Raw genomic sequence first — 17,798 nt, 5'->3', positions numbered from 1 at the left:
CCTAGGACCCAGCTAGTTTCAAGGTCACCTCGTCATTAAGTAAGTCACTGTATGTAATGAATGTGTTTAATATTATTTAAGAAGTAAAACGTAAAATTAAACATGAATAATGAAAAGTAAACAATTTAGTAGTTTTTATTGGCGATGCCATTTCCAACCTCCCAATTCAAAATCCTGGCTACGCTCCCGTTTAAATGTGGTTATATTAATATTACAATATTACATAGTCATATATTTATACACGGTGAATATTTTTAGGTTTATTTGTTTGTTTTTGATGCTTGAATATAATTAAATTACAAAACAGTTCAACATAATAGTAATATTCATTACTAGTTGCTAATTAAAGTGAATATGAATAGATTATAATATTATTATAATGCAGTAAAAGTAAACTAATTATTTAAATTAATTAATTTCAACATTTTCTTTAATCAAATTCATATTAATATTTTCATTTATCATATTTTAATGATGATAATCGTATAATATTATGATACACGCATATTTTGTAGGTTTTTATAATATAAATAAGTTATTATTCAGGCCCTATATATTTTATTATTTTGAAAAATACGAGCATTTAAATTTTAAATAATATTTATCTCCTACAAGTGCATATTTTGAGCGCAGTCACCTCTTTTTTAATTTCTAGATCCACCTCTATTCGAACAATTATTGTTTGTGCTTATAAATATATAATTTTGTAAGTATATTAAACCTAATATTATGTACATACCTTTATCTGATGGGCGGTCATGCTTTCTGAGTACAAACTATGCTTGCGGCTAGTAAACATACCTGTAGATATAATATTATAATTCGCGGATTAAACACTCGTTTTTACATCATCAAAACGGTGTAGGACATTATACCAAATGTTATTAACGGCCAGAACATTATAACTATAGGTATATTATTGTTATAATTAGGTAAAGCATTATTATTATTATGTATAAATTATAGGCACCTAGCCGCACGCAGTTGTTATTATCGTTCACATTCTCCGCTGGACCAAACGTCTATAACCGGACGACGTCGATCCGTCAGAGCATATACATCATAGTTTCCGTTATTATATTATTATTATTTTTATGTTTTATAATGATACATTATTCTTGACAGTTTGTGATCAACACGTTCTATTACGTCTCTTTACGGAAGCATGGAGTTATGTATTTATGAAGGTGCCTAAGCTTCTTGTTAGTTAAAATAGTTATAACCTTATAACAGTTATAATATGCGACAAAATATTGTGAAGGCACCTAACGTTTGCTTTATGACTGATTCTAAAATCTGTACCAAATCATTGATTTTCTAAAGTTTTGTTTGGTTTACGTCAGGGCTTGCATACGTTTTAATAACGTTATATTTGACGAAAAAATGATTGAAATTTGTAAACATAATTATAACGGAAAGCGATAATCAAAAATAATTAAATACCTCAAAACAAAACATAACGATTAACAAAATACCTATATTATATATCATTAAACAAAACATAACTTAAAACGTATTTTATAGAATTTCATTGAACGAGAAATAACGCAAAAAGAAATTATTTAAAATCCATTTATTTAAAAGTTATATTGGTTTCGTAGAAATATTTATTTCATGCATATACGGACATTAGAATTGATTACAATATTATATTCCATATCCGGATTTATTCCATTACCTGCCCGCATTAGTTATTATTAATACATTTATACATTGAATAGGTATTAACACTATTCTAAATAACGATAAACGCAAAACGCATTTTAATTCTTTATAATGATAAACGTAAAACTTGTAGAAAGTTTTAATTTAAATAACATAAGACGGAATTTTTTTCATATGCAAGTCCTGGTCGTCCATATTTGCAAACTCTAAACGCGTACGATGCTTGATAAACATATTAATATTATGTAGATTAGATTTGTGCATTGCGTATAATAATATTATAAATTATAATAATATAATATGCGTGCAGCAAGATGACAGATCTCACATTCTCAGCTGATTATTTTCTCTCCGTCGCTGGCCCAGAACCACGCTTTAGATCTCTTAATCTAACCATATTGTTTCGGACGTAAGTTAATTATTCTATTTGATGTTTCGTTTGTGATCTAGTCATTGCAGGGCTCCTACGTCCTACACATTTATATAAATAGTATTCTGTAGGTATTTAATTATGACATTCGTTACAAACAATTCAAATAAAAAGTGACTATAGGTACTTAATATTAACTTTAAATGAATGTGAGTCGTGTTCAGTCGTAGGTATAATGTAAGGCCAATTACAAATGGGTGAAATTCCTTAAATAATACATTTTAATACATTTTGGTTACCAAATTTATGGGGGTGCTAGATTTATGTCGACTAAAGTGATCAGTGGGGGGGCTTTTCCCCCACACCTCCCTCCATTCATAAACCTTTATTATACTAACTTATTAAAGTCCGTGCAATTTCTATCAACTTTTGATCAAAACCCTAGCGCCTGACAAAAAAGTATTTCTATAGTAGTTCGATTTAAAAAATGCAAAGATTTTTGATTTGGTAAAGAAGTTTATTTTACATCGGTTAGAAAATATATTCAATATTTTTAACAGTTCATTCTGGTCAATAATTTGATAAATGGAAAATTGATCCAACCAACGCAAAGTTATCTATTGTTTATGCTTTCAAACATCTATAGATGAGCGCAGACCTTAATGCCTAGGGGGGGGGGGGGGTCAACAATTTTGTTTTGTCATTATAATCGGTGCCTGTGGACATCATTGTTTTAGTAGGTGTTTATATAATATAACTAGCTGAACCCGTGCACTTCGTTGCCCGTAAAAAAAATGACAACCCTTTAAAAAATGTTGATTGTTCAAATCCTTTTGGATGTAACTCGCAGCAGTAAGTGCAATTCAGCCACCCTGGTAGGCAATCCGACTACGTCAGACCGCGGGCATTGTGCGGCAGCATATCAAGTATATATGTATATCTAATATATAAAAATGTCATGCCACAGTGTTTGTTATTGAACTCCTCAAAAACGGCTTGACCGTAACTAAATTATGTTCTAATTATTAATGGGTGTATAAATCTCTAATGAATTGGATCAATTATGATAGAAAAAATCGGAATAAACATTTACCAGATTTAATGGAATACTTTCGGTTACCAATTATTTCCCATGAATTGTTTGAGTGTACTGTTGATAAAGAACCACTTTTGAAGTTAAATAACAATTGTAACTATATTATATTTGATTTTCTTATTTTTTCAAAATATATTATGTTGGTGGGTAGAATATGTTTAGATGAAGCTTATGTTGTTTAAACAGTCTTTGGTACGAGTTAGAAGCACCAAATTTTACTTGTTGCAGTAGGTATGTTTTAATTATGAGCAAAAGAGCCAAACACCATCTTCCTGTTATGTTTAACATAATCACAAATCAGTGGAAAACTATACCAATCATTATACCACTAAATAGTTATGGGGAAACGTATTTTCTCGATGATGATTTGAGTAAAAAATATGACCAGTTTTAAGAAAATATTGAGAATTACTTAAAAGAGTCTTAATACCACCAAGATCAAGGAGTTTGCATGTTTTTTAATAATTATTAAAATCATAGCTATGTAATTAATATAGAAATTTGTTTCATAACAATACTAGTTTATAAATATTATTAAATATATAAATATTATTTAACATTTTTAGTTGCATATTTTGCATATTTTACTATTTTTCATTTATTAATGCATATTTCACCATTTTTAGACTGAGCGGAGCGAGGAATAGCAAATTGGATGGTACTTTAAAGAGGTCATTTTTTGATTTTCTCAGTATTTATTTAATGCCATGTGAAAAACTACCGACAAATTACGAGAAACCGCACTAAAAACAGAATTTTAATTTCTAACGCTTTATTTATCACCAATCACCATAGAAACGAATAAAAAATAATATTATAATATTAATTCAACTATTACAGGCTAAAATAAATAATAACAATATAAAAAAGATGGGTAAGTGGATGTCGCTCTGCTGTACAGTAGGTTACAAGTTGGTCACTGTAATGGATGGTGTTAAATTTGAATTCAATGATATAATATCAGAAAAACGATTGTTTTTGTGGGTATATTTTTTGGTTTTAGGATAATTTGAAGTGTCATTTTTCATCATAGCACCAGGTCCGACTCAAGGTATAGATGAACCAGGCACTAACATAGAGCGGTACTTTAGTAGGAAGCGGCATTTTCAAAACTGTGATATAATTAGTATTTTAGGGGCCAAGAAATTTGATTTTGGCTAGTGCACTATTTTTGCTTGAGCCAGCCCTGCAATAGACAATAGTATAAAACATTGTTCTATGCCCAATGCCCATAAGGTGATGGGCACGACCCAGATAGAAACATAGAATGGACTGGAAACGACACAGTGTGTATAAGTGTATAACAACGTACCTACAACTTACTGTATATTAAGGACGTTGTCCAGTGGCATACGCAGGATTTTTCAATGGGGGAGGCTTGAAAATTAGTTACAATTTCATTTTTATTTTGTCCAGTCTAATAATTTCAGACGTTTATTTGAGGTAGGTATTTTAAAATGTTTGTAACTTCTCAACTTTTCTGGAAGAAAAATGCTCTGATCATAAATTTCGATGCCCGATGTATGTTTTTGGAAGCAAATTGTACTTTTAGAGGTCAAAATTGAAAATGCTCAGTGCTTTTTAAAATAATTGGAGAAAAAGAAATGAAAATGTATTAAAATTGTTTGGTAAACAGCTTAGTTATACCGTCCTCACTTGGATTGTATTTGATTTATTACAATTTTTTGTTTTCTATAAATGTCAATAAAAAATTATTTATCAGGATAAAAAGCTTAAAAATGTAATACGTAAGTTGTTATTATATCTAAAATATTAACATAGACATCATGGTTATTTTTTTATAAGCATTTAAAGTTCAAATTTCGTCAAAACCACAGTTAGTTTATAGTTCAAAACTTATAAAATATTAAATGTGTATAACTAAGGCTAGACAGTTTAATTCAAAGTCTTTTATACAAGTAGTTCATACTTTTACCGAAAAATTACAGATCATTTTAGGAAATTTGGTATTGCGTACAATGCTTTTTCAAAAATGAATTCATTATGGTAAGACGTATATGAAATGTACGTCTTGCTTACTATGGTTGACAGTTGAAACTTGATAAATATTTATTTTTTAAAGTAATAATAATACGGTCAATGGGGGGGGGGGGGGGCTTCAGCCCGTTAGCCCCCACCCCTGTGGACGCCACTGACGTTGTCTATGGATCGACCGACGTATATGATATTATTGTCTATGGCGGCGACCACTTGTTAGTTATCACTTGTTGATAACCATGATAACATTGATAACGCTTGTCAGTGTTTAATTAACGTACCACAGCCGCGGCACAGAGTTACTTAGTGTCTTAGACTCTTAGTTACTTCCAGGTTACTTCGATTACTTACCTACATACTTCTATAGAAAGTATAGAATACTGTGTCATACTGTCATGTACTGCGACGATTAAATAATAAAGATATATAGGTAGGTATACTTTTAATTTTATTGTGATACCTGTATCTTTGTAGTATATTGTACTAGGTATGTGTACTGTATAATAATTAATAAAAAATACTTAGTTGACATCTTGTTGTCGGCAGGTCATTCATTTATGAATATTGAGATACGGAACGACTTTTTAGTTTTTGTTTTACTTCTGTTGTAGCCTATACGCTGTGGTTTGAAGTTGAAAGTTGAAACCGTTCAAAAAGTACAACAATCTAGAATATGCCAATCAATGATGTTAGACGAGGTGGCCGTCAATTATTCTGAGTATCTACCTACTTAAAGACCAACAATAAAAAAGAGGTAACTCCATTGGAACTAAAATAATCAATAGTTCCCAACGCAGTAAGCTTAGGTATACTTATTCAGTCAACTCTTGATATAACAAAAATCTTGATATAAATAATGAAACTGTCATTCCCTTGAAAATCTCGTGATATAGGTAACGAAAAATTAAATGTATTTTAGTCCCCTCAATATAGCAAAGTTTTTTTTTGGCCAGAACCCACAAAAAAAATATAAAAATAAATAGCTTACTATTATGAAAATTTTCCGACGATTATCTTACGATTACATGCGAGTACATTATCACTATTAATTCATGTAAATTAGTCTATAGCCTTAATCAATTTCGCTCAGATTTAAGTTATTTACAGAGACATGACATTGACAACTGTGTGTTTTCTAACATTTTAAATATGGACAACTCTATTGCCCAAGTAAATGCAAACGGTTACATACAAAAAAATAACTGATTTAAGAAAAAATTAAGAGGGTATGATGCCCGCATGCGTTGTCTCCGCCTTTCAAGTTCGTGACATAGCAAATTTTACGCTCAGCTGAACACGTGTAGCTCCTTTAATTTAAAAATTAGAACAAATTGACCTTTAAAGGTAAGATTATTATCTAGGCAACCCCATGGGCTTTTTATTATATTTTAATTTTCAAGTGAGTTATGATTACTTTAAGATGTACAAACAATTTACAATTTTAAAATACTCTTAACTCGCTCTAAAATTAAAACATAATACAAAAACCCATGATGTGGCCTAGATAATGATCATACCTTTAGATTTTATAAGAACATAATTCACTCTAATTTTTAAACTAACGGAGCTACACGTGTTCTGCTGGGCTTAGAATTTGCTATGTTAATCACTTGTAAGACGAAGATAACACATGCGGGGATCACGTCCTCTTAAATATGTAATAAACATATTTAACACATTTCTACATGTAATAAATGTATAATACATTACCTATATGTAATATTATGATCTTACAAAGTATATAATGTAAATATTATTCAATTAAAATTAATATGCACCTATTTAAATGGTGTTAATTTAAATTTTGATATATTTTGTTGGTTTATGCGCTTGATTAATTGATCTAACAAACTTAATATACCAACATTTTACACACTTGAAATTTGTTATATTGTGAGTTGATTGTATTACATAACACACTACATTATACTCACACTATTCTTTGTCTTCTCAGGTTGGCGTACTGGAAGATGTAGTTGAATATGGTCACCAGACTGGAAGAGTTTCAGACATTTATGAAAGTGGTAGGTAACAAAATACCAAGGGCGTCCATCTTTGAAAATCCAGGAGGAGGATACTGTATTTTTTCAATAATTTTGCGTAGGGAGTTTAATTTCTAATTAAATTTAAAATATATAACATATATAATGCACTTTAATATTTAATTGATACAATTACTATAATTTACTTAAAAAAGTAAAATATTATAATATAACTAAAGATAATTTAATTTTAAAACAAAAACTGCAAGTTATTTATATTTTTTTTTAAATTCATCAACAATATTTTGAACTAAATTTAAATCTAGAATATTCTGTCTATGTGTACTAAACATACATAAATAAATAATATTATTCTTATTATTAAGTTTAATATCTATGATGGTATATCTGTTGTTCATATCATTGAACTACGTGATAAAATCATTGACATATTTATCTTATATTATATTAATATTATTGATGGAAAAATTAATTTCTGTAATTATAGAATAAGATGTTAGTTACAAACACTATAATCATATGTTATCAATTTTCTTTGTTCAATGTATCACTTATAATATATTATGTATAAATGTATAATAGACATGAAAAAGCCAGACTGGTATATCTCCCTCTCTTGCCCCTCGCCGCCCCCAATGGACGCCCTTGCAAAATACCATATCTTTTTAATAGTGTCTGTTTAACATAATTCAAATTTCAGGTATGTGCATTACAAATAGAAGTACTGTGATGCATTAGGATATGATTACAGAAATAAAGTCCAAAGTTACTGAACTCGCAGGCACTGTAAATAAATTAGAAAAGCTGTCGAAGAAATTCAATTGCTTGACCTGATAACTAACTGAAACTGAGGCTTATATGGCCATTAATAAGGACGGTCTACTGAATTCAATTCTGAAACATTTTTTGTTAGTTGATTGCTATGTAATTAATGTATTTTGAAAACATAATATTGTATGATTATTTATATGTAACAATTTTGATTAGAAAAGACAAGAAGACCATTCTTCTAAACAAATACATTCCTATGAACCACCAAGGATTTTTAAATTGTATACTCGGATGACAGATGATGCGCCGAAAATGATTCAACTAATAACAAAACATACTTTTTTGTTTTAAAATTATATATAAGATTAAGATAGTAATACAGTATACTTCATATATATATTTAAAAATAATAAATGATTGAATATTTTTTTTTTTTTATAAGAATTGTATTTACTACAAATATTAGTAGTAGGTAGAGTCAGTTGAATATTTATAGGAATATTGTTTGATTTTGATAACTAGTGTTCATTATTGATAAGTACTATAAATGTTAAAAAGTATCAAAGTTGGGCACTAATTAGTTAGAAATTTAAAAGTAACTTTTTTCCTGATTAACCGACAGCAGAGGAGGGTCTATGTGAACAGCACTACTCCTCTTCTGCCATCGTTTTAAATTAACTTTTGAACTTAAATATTTAATTTTAATTAATAATAACTTTGTAACTTAACGAGTTTAATTCAATGCGTAAAATAATCTAATCCAACTCATTTGTTACGTACCCACGTATTAATTAATCATATATTAACTATGTACAGCGCGCCGCACGTTTCTAATAATATTTGACACTATAACTAATAAGGCAATTAGTATAGTATAACATGCGGAGGTCGTTGCAAAATCGTAGAGAAAACAATTAAACTATAGAAGGTGCCGTCACATACGTATCTTTCCTGGAAAGCCAACGCCCATACGCAGGATACGAGTCGACCAGCATACCAAATACGAGACCCGAACTCTGTCTCATGACCGAGCTTAGCCACTACCACAACCACCCACTCCAAAGGACACAATCATATATATAGAAGCCCAGGACAAGAGCTCTTCAGACGGTTAGGGACATTCAGAGTCAGGTCGTAACACCACTCACAGTTTAAATTCTATCTTAAAGAGTCGCAACACCACTCTTTTACACCATATATTATAACATTGTATTTTTGTACTACGTTAATAAGCATTCATCATACCTAGTACATCACGTATTTTATCTCTGCGTTGATGTATATATCGACGTCGGTTGGGACGTAACACATTTAAAACACTATATAACTAGTTGTTTTTTTGTAGTTTTATTTTTCCATTCTCTAATATTATATAAATTTAGTATACTCTTTTTATATTTCTTATTTTATTAAATTTTCTGTGTTCTAATGACTGATATTTTAATTCATTTCCAAGAAATTATGGTTATTAGTTATTATCTACTTATTTGAAACATTTGATTAAATTATTTGTTCTGTTCAATTTAATTTTTGTTTTGTCACAAATAATTTAAGTTAGATACCTAATAATTAATTTTTATAAGTCATCAATGAACGCAGTATTTATAAGAACAAAATGTCTAAAAAGAGTACCTACCTAGAGTATAATTAAATATTTTGAAATATTTGACTTACTTTTATTTATATAATTTGGTTATGTTATATGTAGATTATATAAGTTACATTATTTAAATATTTATACTATTATAACGTTAATAACAAAATTAAATTATTATAGTTAAATTTTTGTTAATTGTTGATGTTTCACTATCTGAATAATATATTCTAACTTTCAAGTACATAACAACCACTATTCAAAGTTCATAATATTATAATAATGATGTAAAAATATTTAATTAATAATGAAGCTGTTAAATCATTGTTTTGCATAGTTAATGGTATAAGCATTGATTTTATAACAGTTTGGATACATATCCTCTTTTTATTATAAATGTAAATTTATTGTGAACAATACAAATTAATATTTTAAATGTTATTAAATTAATATAAATAAAACAAATTAAACAATAAAATAAAACATATTTTATTATTAAGGAAAATAGTCAATGCTATCAGGAATGTGCTTTCAGTTTACTATTAGGTTAATAATTGGTTAGTTTATCTTGTTATTATATAATTACAAGATAAACTAAAAAAAAGGGTGGACAGGTCATTACCACTCTCCTGTACAGTAGGTGTCATCTGGTTCACTGTAATGGATGTGTTAAATTTGACTTCAATGATATTATATCATTGTATAAAAACAAATCTGAGCTAAAGCGAACTGTTAGCTTAAATTGCTGAGTATATTTTATGATATTATTGCTATTGAAGTAATTTATTTTACTACTAGACATAAGTAATACAGTAGGTTGAATTAAATTTTGGCAAAAATATTGCATTTAAAAATGTTATTGTGTCTAAATTATAATAATATACTTTAAAAGTTTCAAGTACCCACAAATAATACTTTTAAATGACAACAAAATAACTAAAATTATTTTTTGTTAAAATATTGAATTGCGTCAAAATTTGTACTTAAATCATCTATTAAAAAAAAAAATATGTTTACTTTGTTTCAGAATTTTTGGTTGCAGTATGAACTACTTACCAGAAACCTTTTTTTTAAATTTCAATCCTTAGCTATAAAAATGTAAAATGTTATTATTTTTAACTAGGTACTTACTTGTGCCTTTATTACTTTAATATGTTTAACCTGCTATTAAAATAACTTATAAAGAACCTAGCATTACAATTTTAATCAAGCAAAAAATTTTTTATCGACAGTTATTTTAAAAAAATTTAAAAAGAAATCAAAAATGCCTCATGCGAACTACAAATAGTTCAAAAAGAGTAAATATATTAAATAAAAATTATGGAAGTTATGAAAATTGTGGAAAAATATGCTTATATGAATATCTGGTAAAAATGTGATGCACCTATCTAAGGTTATTTTTTTTTAGCTACACCAACAAATTAATTGCGTTTGTCTGTTTTGTGTTCTGTTTTTAAATGTCTGTTTTAAAAAATAAATGTTTTTTACTTAGTGTTTGGTACAGACGTACAGTATTATTTTTTTTTTGTAATTTTATCATATCGTCGGCTTCCTACCAAAACTCAATAACGGCAAAATAGTAATTGTTCAGTAAACGACTTTGAAGTTTTTAAAAAAGCACATTTTTGGTCTCAACCCCAAAAAATCTTTAATTTTTAAGATATTTACATAGTTTTTTTTTAAATAAAATCTGCTTGTATAACTGCATTCAAATATACCTATTGGATTTTTTTTCGAAATATTTAATATAACACTGGTTTTTTTATTGGTAAAGTATTGTATGTAAATATTTTAACCGTTAATGAGTCTTACTGAATATGAAAATGATTTTTACTATTTGTTTTGCTGGAAGAAATCTATATTGGTTTAATATTAAATATTTTGCTTATTGGACATAGTCAGATTATCATCATTAGATTGTACTTATGTCAATTATCAAGTTATTTGCTTAAGTGTCAATTTTTTTTTATTATTAACATCATTATTGTTGTGTTTATCATGATAAATAAAAATAAAATAAATTATTAATAGATATCTTTTATCTTAAAATTATTATCATAATAACATAACTCATAAATTAGAAAAAATACAAAATACAAAATTATATAAAAAGAAAATAACAAACACATTTATGTAAGTGATTTACAACTTTAAATTAATTGCAACTTATGTATAAAATAATTATAAAAATAATTTCCAAGACTTTTTAATAATTTTAATGTACGACTTTAAACATAATGACATCAATACTCAATAGTGAAAATAATTATTAGTAGTTTATAATATAAAATAATAATAATATTACTCTAACAAAAGTAACAAATTTAAGTGCAAACCAGGAAGTACAATATTTTATTTATGGTGCAAACCAACATATGCGCAATTGGGGTTAAATGTATGGGGGTGCTAGATGTATGTCGACAAAAGTGATCAGTGGGGGGCTTTGCCCCTCATACCCCCTACATTCTTACAACTTAATTTTATACACCTTCGCATTGATCTTAATATAAACAATTTTCTATAACATAATACACTTTTATCTATATTAGTATTCTGATAATGAAAATTATAAGGTTTTAGAAATAAATGTATTCAAATATCTATGGTATAATATTATAGTCAATAACAATTTGGGGGGGCTAATATGAATTTTTGGGGTGCTAAGCACCTCCAAGCACCCCCCAAATTACGCCTATGCAAATCAAACTGAATTCTGATAGAATTGAAAATAGAATGATAGGTAATAATAATAATATTATTATTATTCATGTTATTATCAGTTTATCACAATTGTATTGGGTGGTTTAATCATAGACTTAAATCCGTATAAGGGTTTAACAGTTCTATACCAGTATACCAAACTACCACAGTCATTCTGTGATTTTACATTTTTATTTTTACCGATAGTGAATTTTGGCTCTCAATATTTCATTGATCTTGTTTATGCCAAAACTCACTTTACTATTAATGACTTTAAACTCTTTATATTTATGTCCTTCACCGTTAGTGAAAATAAGAAACTGTAAGTTTGTGACAGGTTAGAGTAGGAATTTCACTTAAGACGCCTCTTTCAAATCGTTTGAAAATAATGTTTGACACTAGATAGCACCATTATCTCAAAATAGTGAAATATGCCGTTACCTAGTTTTGGCAGGAAGCCGACGATATATTACAACATTCAATTATACCTTTCTTGATTGGTAACCTCGCCACAAGCTTGCTTAAAGAGAAGGTTGATACTCTTGTAAATACCTAGTACCTTCTATATTATAATCGTTTGTATAAGACATAAAATAAGTACCTACTATGTTATAAAGATTGTTATAAATTAAATTATTATAATAACCTACAAAAATTTACAATTTGTAATGATATAATAGAAATAATTATAATTATTTATTATACTTAAGTAGTTAAATATACATATTTTAATTATTTAATTTATTTTTTTTAATTCAATATAATCCCGTGGCAGCATAAGCTGCGTTTGGAATGCCACATTGGGATTCAATGTTTGTAATTATTGTTTGAATTTAACTATTTTCATCCTACACAAAAGATTGCAAACTAAAATTCTAAACGAGTATTTTTGAGAGGTCCTTTGAAACATTTGACTCTTAAGTTCTAGGCTTTTTAGATCCCAGGCTGGCACTGGGTATGTACAACTGTGACTTGCCCACGCGAGGCTTTAGGAAATTCGGCTATTCGTGGGATTGTTCATGTGTTTGTGACGATAAGCCCGCCGCAAACGTTATCATCGTCGAACGTATTTTCTTGGGTCCGGCTGACATAGATATTATAGAATGCCGAATGGATAGGCCATAGGTAAATCCATTAACTAACTAAACTTAATTTTCTCATAACAATAAATATGTTGTTTTAAAATGTATAATATTATAGTGAATTTTGTATAATATTGTTATCGAGTTATTGACAATAATAATATGTGTATGTCGATAGAATGGTACCCGCATTAAATTTACTCATACTAATATTCATTTACCTACAACTATAAGTTATAGTCTATAACATAGATCCTGAGAGGCTAAGATGAAATTAGAAATTGCCTAAAAGATGCCCCTTAAATAATAGCCGTAGCGAGGCCCCTTAAGGACCAGCTTTGAGGACTACCCCTCCACTCATTTTTTCCACCTGACACGTATGTAAATTATAAGTATCAATACTAAGCAAAGGTACCTAGTTATACAATGTAGCTAAACAATGCCAAACAAGTTTAATAAGTTCAGACGACAACGCGATGACTATATAGGAACTATTGACTACATAAGCCCCTATATTATATACACTACAATATAGATTTAGTGAATACCATGGATTGTAGAAACATGAAAGCACTATTATGATGATAATAATAATACGTTGGCAAATAAAACCCGATTATTATCTGAATAGTCAAATAGGTAAGTCGTAAGTGCATGTACCTATTGTTCGGGGTTTCCCATGTATACGGCGGTGGAACTCTGCGAAGTACTTGAACGAGCTCAAAACAATTTCCTCTGACTGACGAGATTGACGACGTTGACACACCAAACTTGAGTTTTGATAATACCTAATATTTAAAAAAAAACTAATAGGTGAAAAACGAAATCGAATTCAACTAAACGACATTTATATAATATAAGATTATAGATAGGGACTTACCTAACTTACATAACATACTCGTTTATCATCTTTATGTTGATATTGACATACTGTTGTAGGTATGTTGTACTTGATAGGTATATATATTGACAGACAGCGTCCGCTCAGAAGCGTTTTTTGTAGGTATTTAGGGACCTAATGATTTTCCACTGAATTCAAATTACTGCAATGACTTAATCGACGACGAGGTAACTACACTCCAAACTTACTGCATGAAATGTGATATTATCGTAACGTAAATGGACGATATTTATCATACCTCAATGCTAAGAACTATTATAGTAATATAGTATAACCATTATAACTACTTTCCGCCTTGTTTATATTTATTTTCATCACCACTTATTTAAATATATTATATTATATTCACCTAAATATAATAAAAAGTTAGATAAACTTTAAGTGTTCTAGATAAAAGTACAAATTCCCACTTTATCAGTATCTAGATTCTAGATACATTTATTATACTCAATTTCTATATCTTATCAGTTATCTATATTATGATATTTTATTTATCGATTCTCAACACTAGGTATAACTCAACAATAAAATATAAAAACTATAGTTACCTATAGGTATAAGAAAAATAATCAGTGTTGAGCAGTATCTAGATAAATGTATCTAGATAAAACTACAGCATCTTTATCTCATCTAGATAAATAAAATATTAGGTATCTGATTGTCATCTAAGATAAACTGTATACCTATCTAGATAAATATATCTAGATAAATAAATAATTTTTAGTTTCGATTGATTTGTTGGTAGTTTGGTACTTTTAATTTTTAATTTTATCTTATTATTGATCAAACAAAATATTATTACACTATTTCTGAATTAAGCGTGAATATATTTATTTTTTTCATAGCAGTAATTGTATTGATAATAACAATCTAATACTATAAAATCACAATATTATAATTTATAATAATATAATATTTATACGAATGTGTTTTGTTATTTATTATTACGTTTCTCGTGTAATGTGTATTACTATTTTATAGAAATGGTTTCAATTAGTGCTGAGCTAAATCCGGATCAATCCATATCCGGATTACCGATCCGGATTGATCCGGATTAAAATACTCAATCCGGATTATGATATAAATCCGGTTTATTATATAAAAATTAAATTTAAAGTTTAACTGAATATAAATAACACTAATATAAACATTTGGTGAAAATTTCAAGTATTTAATCTTATGTGCTCATTAGCCTGAATTTCTTCAGTTCTTTAAATATACTAAGATTTAATAAACAACCTTCTATCAAACGTGACAACGAACAAGTTTTCAACTTCATACTTTTATACATTTTTTATGTTTATAGTTTAAAAGTTTTAAACCTAAATTTGGTATCACAATTTAGTTTTGGTGTACTGTTAAGGTGAATGACGACATTTGGTGAATGTTGACATTCACTGCTGTTTTTGGTAAATGTCAACATTTTGAATGAATATTAAAAATTTGCCAACAGTCACCGGTGAATGTCAACATTCGCAACGATTATCGGTGAGTGTTGACATTCATAATTGAGTTTTGGTGAATGTTAGACATTTTTAGTTAAAATTGGAGTATAGACGTTATCGTGTCATACGTTAAGATAGTAAATGTTTATAGATATGATATTGTTCACACAATATTTAATCGAACGGTGTTTAATGATCTATATAATATTATCATAGACATTTAGGCATTTAACGTTACGGTATCTGTCTGTCTGCCTGTACCCACTACCTATCGGCTATCTCTCTCTCTCACACACACTAAGCTTTTGCTTAATCGCATAATTGGTGATACGTCAGTCATCAAACCTAATTTAGTAGTGATGAAAAATACGTTTATATCAACCAGTGTCTACGTATTTCATTTACCTTGTTTACACGAACGAAAAGGTAGACTGTTGTAACTGATTGAATTTGTGATACGTTCGAGTTACCTACTAATTGTTCACGTGTATAATGGAGAACATACGAGAAGTTTTTTACGAAAAATTTAACGCTATATTAAGTACAAAAAGAGAAGACAACAATTTTTATTTGAGTACTGAAAAATATAACAAATGTGTTGAAGACGTTCTCTAGTTTAAGGGGAAAGAAAGTAAGCAACGCGCCGTGTGCAAGTTATTGAAAAGATATGATGTCGTTAAAATAATGTCTCTCAACCAACTTATTGTTCCATTGAAACCTGGTGAAACAAAAATAATTTACTTCGTGAAAAATGAAGATTTATTCGATATTATCCATGATGCCCATATCAAAACAGGCCACGGAGGACGAACCCGTGTAATTAGTGAATTACAAACAAAATATAAAAATATAACATATGAATCAGTTACATTATTTTTGAGCTTGTGTGTTCAATGTCAAAGGAAACAAAAAGTCCCGAGAAAAGGGATCGTCGTAAAGCCCATTATAAATCGTGAACTCAACTCTCGATGTCAAGTTGATTTAGTCGATATGCAAACGTGTAAAGATGGTGAGTACAAATTTATTCTCAATTTTATTATCAAGACCATCTCACTAAATTTATACAGCTTAGACCATTGAAGAGCAAGACAGCAGAGGAAGTAGCCCTCACGTTGCTGCCAATTTTCCTCACTTTTGGTGCACCAAATATTCTGCATTCCGATAATGGGAGAGAGTTTTCCAATAAAATTTTTATGGATTTGTGCTCAAGATGGGAGGGTGTAAAAATTGTTCACGGTAAACCCCGTCATAGTCAATGTCAAGATTCTATCGAAAGAGCCAATCAGGATTTTCAAAATATACTCAGGGCCATGATGCATGATTAGAATACAACAAAATGGTCAGAGGCTTTACCATTTGTTCAATTAAAAATAACTTTTTAAAAATGAAAAAAAAAATATTAATTGATTAGAAAAATCAATAAAATAAACTTAAACACCTTTGACTTTTTATTTCAAAACTACATAGCGTTAGACTTGGCTATGAATCGCATACATATACGCACATAAAAATTCCTTTTTTATTAATAAAAATAGTAAATACTAAATACCAACTTGCTACTTTCTAAATCCTAGCTCCTACTGCATAGGTAGTAGTAATAATAAATTGTGAAAAACTTGAAAACCCGGGTGTATTTGCTATTAGGGGTCTTAAAACATTGAGTCGATTTTCCATAGATCTGAGATCGTAATTCGTATTATTTAGGTTGATAATAATGAAAAAATAGCTGAATATCTCAAAAAAAATGTAGCCGGATTGGATCCGAAATCCGAACCAAGGGATTGAATTCGAAATCCGAATCAACGTATTGGATCCGTGAATCCAGATAAAACGGATTGATCCGTGAATCCAGATAAAACGGATTGATCCGTGAATCCGGATAAAACGGATTGATCCGGATTGGATCCGTGAATCCGGATAAAACGGATTGATCCGGATTGGATCCGTGAATCCGGATAAAACGGATTGATCCGAAATTCGGATTAAATAATTGTAATCCGTAATCCGGATTGGTCAAAATAATATCGTTCTTGTCTATTTATATAAAGCTAAATAATATTGTTATTACGTAAAAGTGTAAAACCCTCGTCCAGCAGCGCACATTATTTCGTGAACTCATAATAGAATCATTCTATACTCTATATAATTATAGTATAAAATAGTCTTCGGAATT

The 17,798-nt window shown here is 28.9% G+C and overlaps 1 long non-coding RNA gene across 2 annotated transcripts; it reads left to right on the top strand.

The window, feature by feature from the left end:
* The first annotated feature begins 5,405 nt into the window (after nucleotides 1-5,405).
* LOC132934794 (uncharacterized) lies at nucleotides 5,406-8,341 on the top strand. 2 transcript variants are annotated; one of them, XR_009663083.1, is made up of 5 exons: nucleotides 5,406-5,559; nucleotides 5,741-5,883; nucleotides 7,084-7,153; nucleotides 7,833-8,040; nucleotides 8,120-8,341. It is a non-coding gene; the product is annotated as an uncharacterized LOC132934794 (long non-coding RNA). The 2 variants fall into 2 exon arrangements; XR_009663082.1 differs by having other exon boundaries at nucleotides 7,833-8,341.
* Nucleotides 8,342-17,798: the final 9,457 nt, after the last annotated feature.

The sequence above is a fragment of the Metopolophium dirhodum genome, chromosome 1, assembly GCF_019925205.1.
Source record: "Metopolophium dirhodum isolate CAU chromosome 1, ASM1992520v1, whole genome shotgun sequence".
Classification (NCBI taxonomy): domain Eukaryota; kingdom Metazoa; phylum Arthropoda; class Insecta; order Hemiptera; family Aphididae; genus Metopolophium; species Metopolophium dirhodum.
Note: the sequence above shows the minus strand (reverse complement) of the source record. Positions and strands in the feature narration are given on the sequence as shown.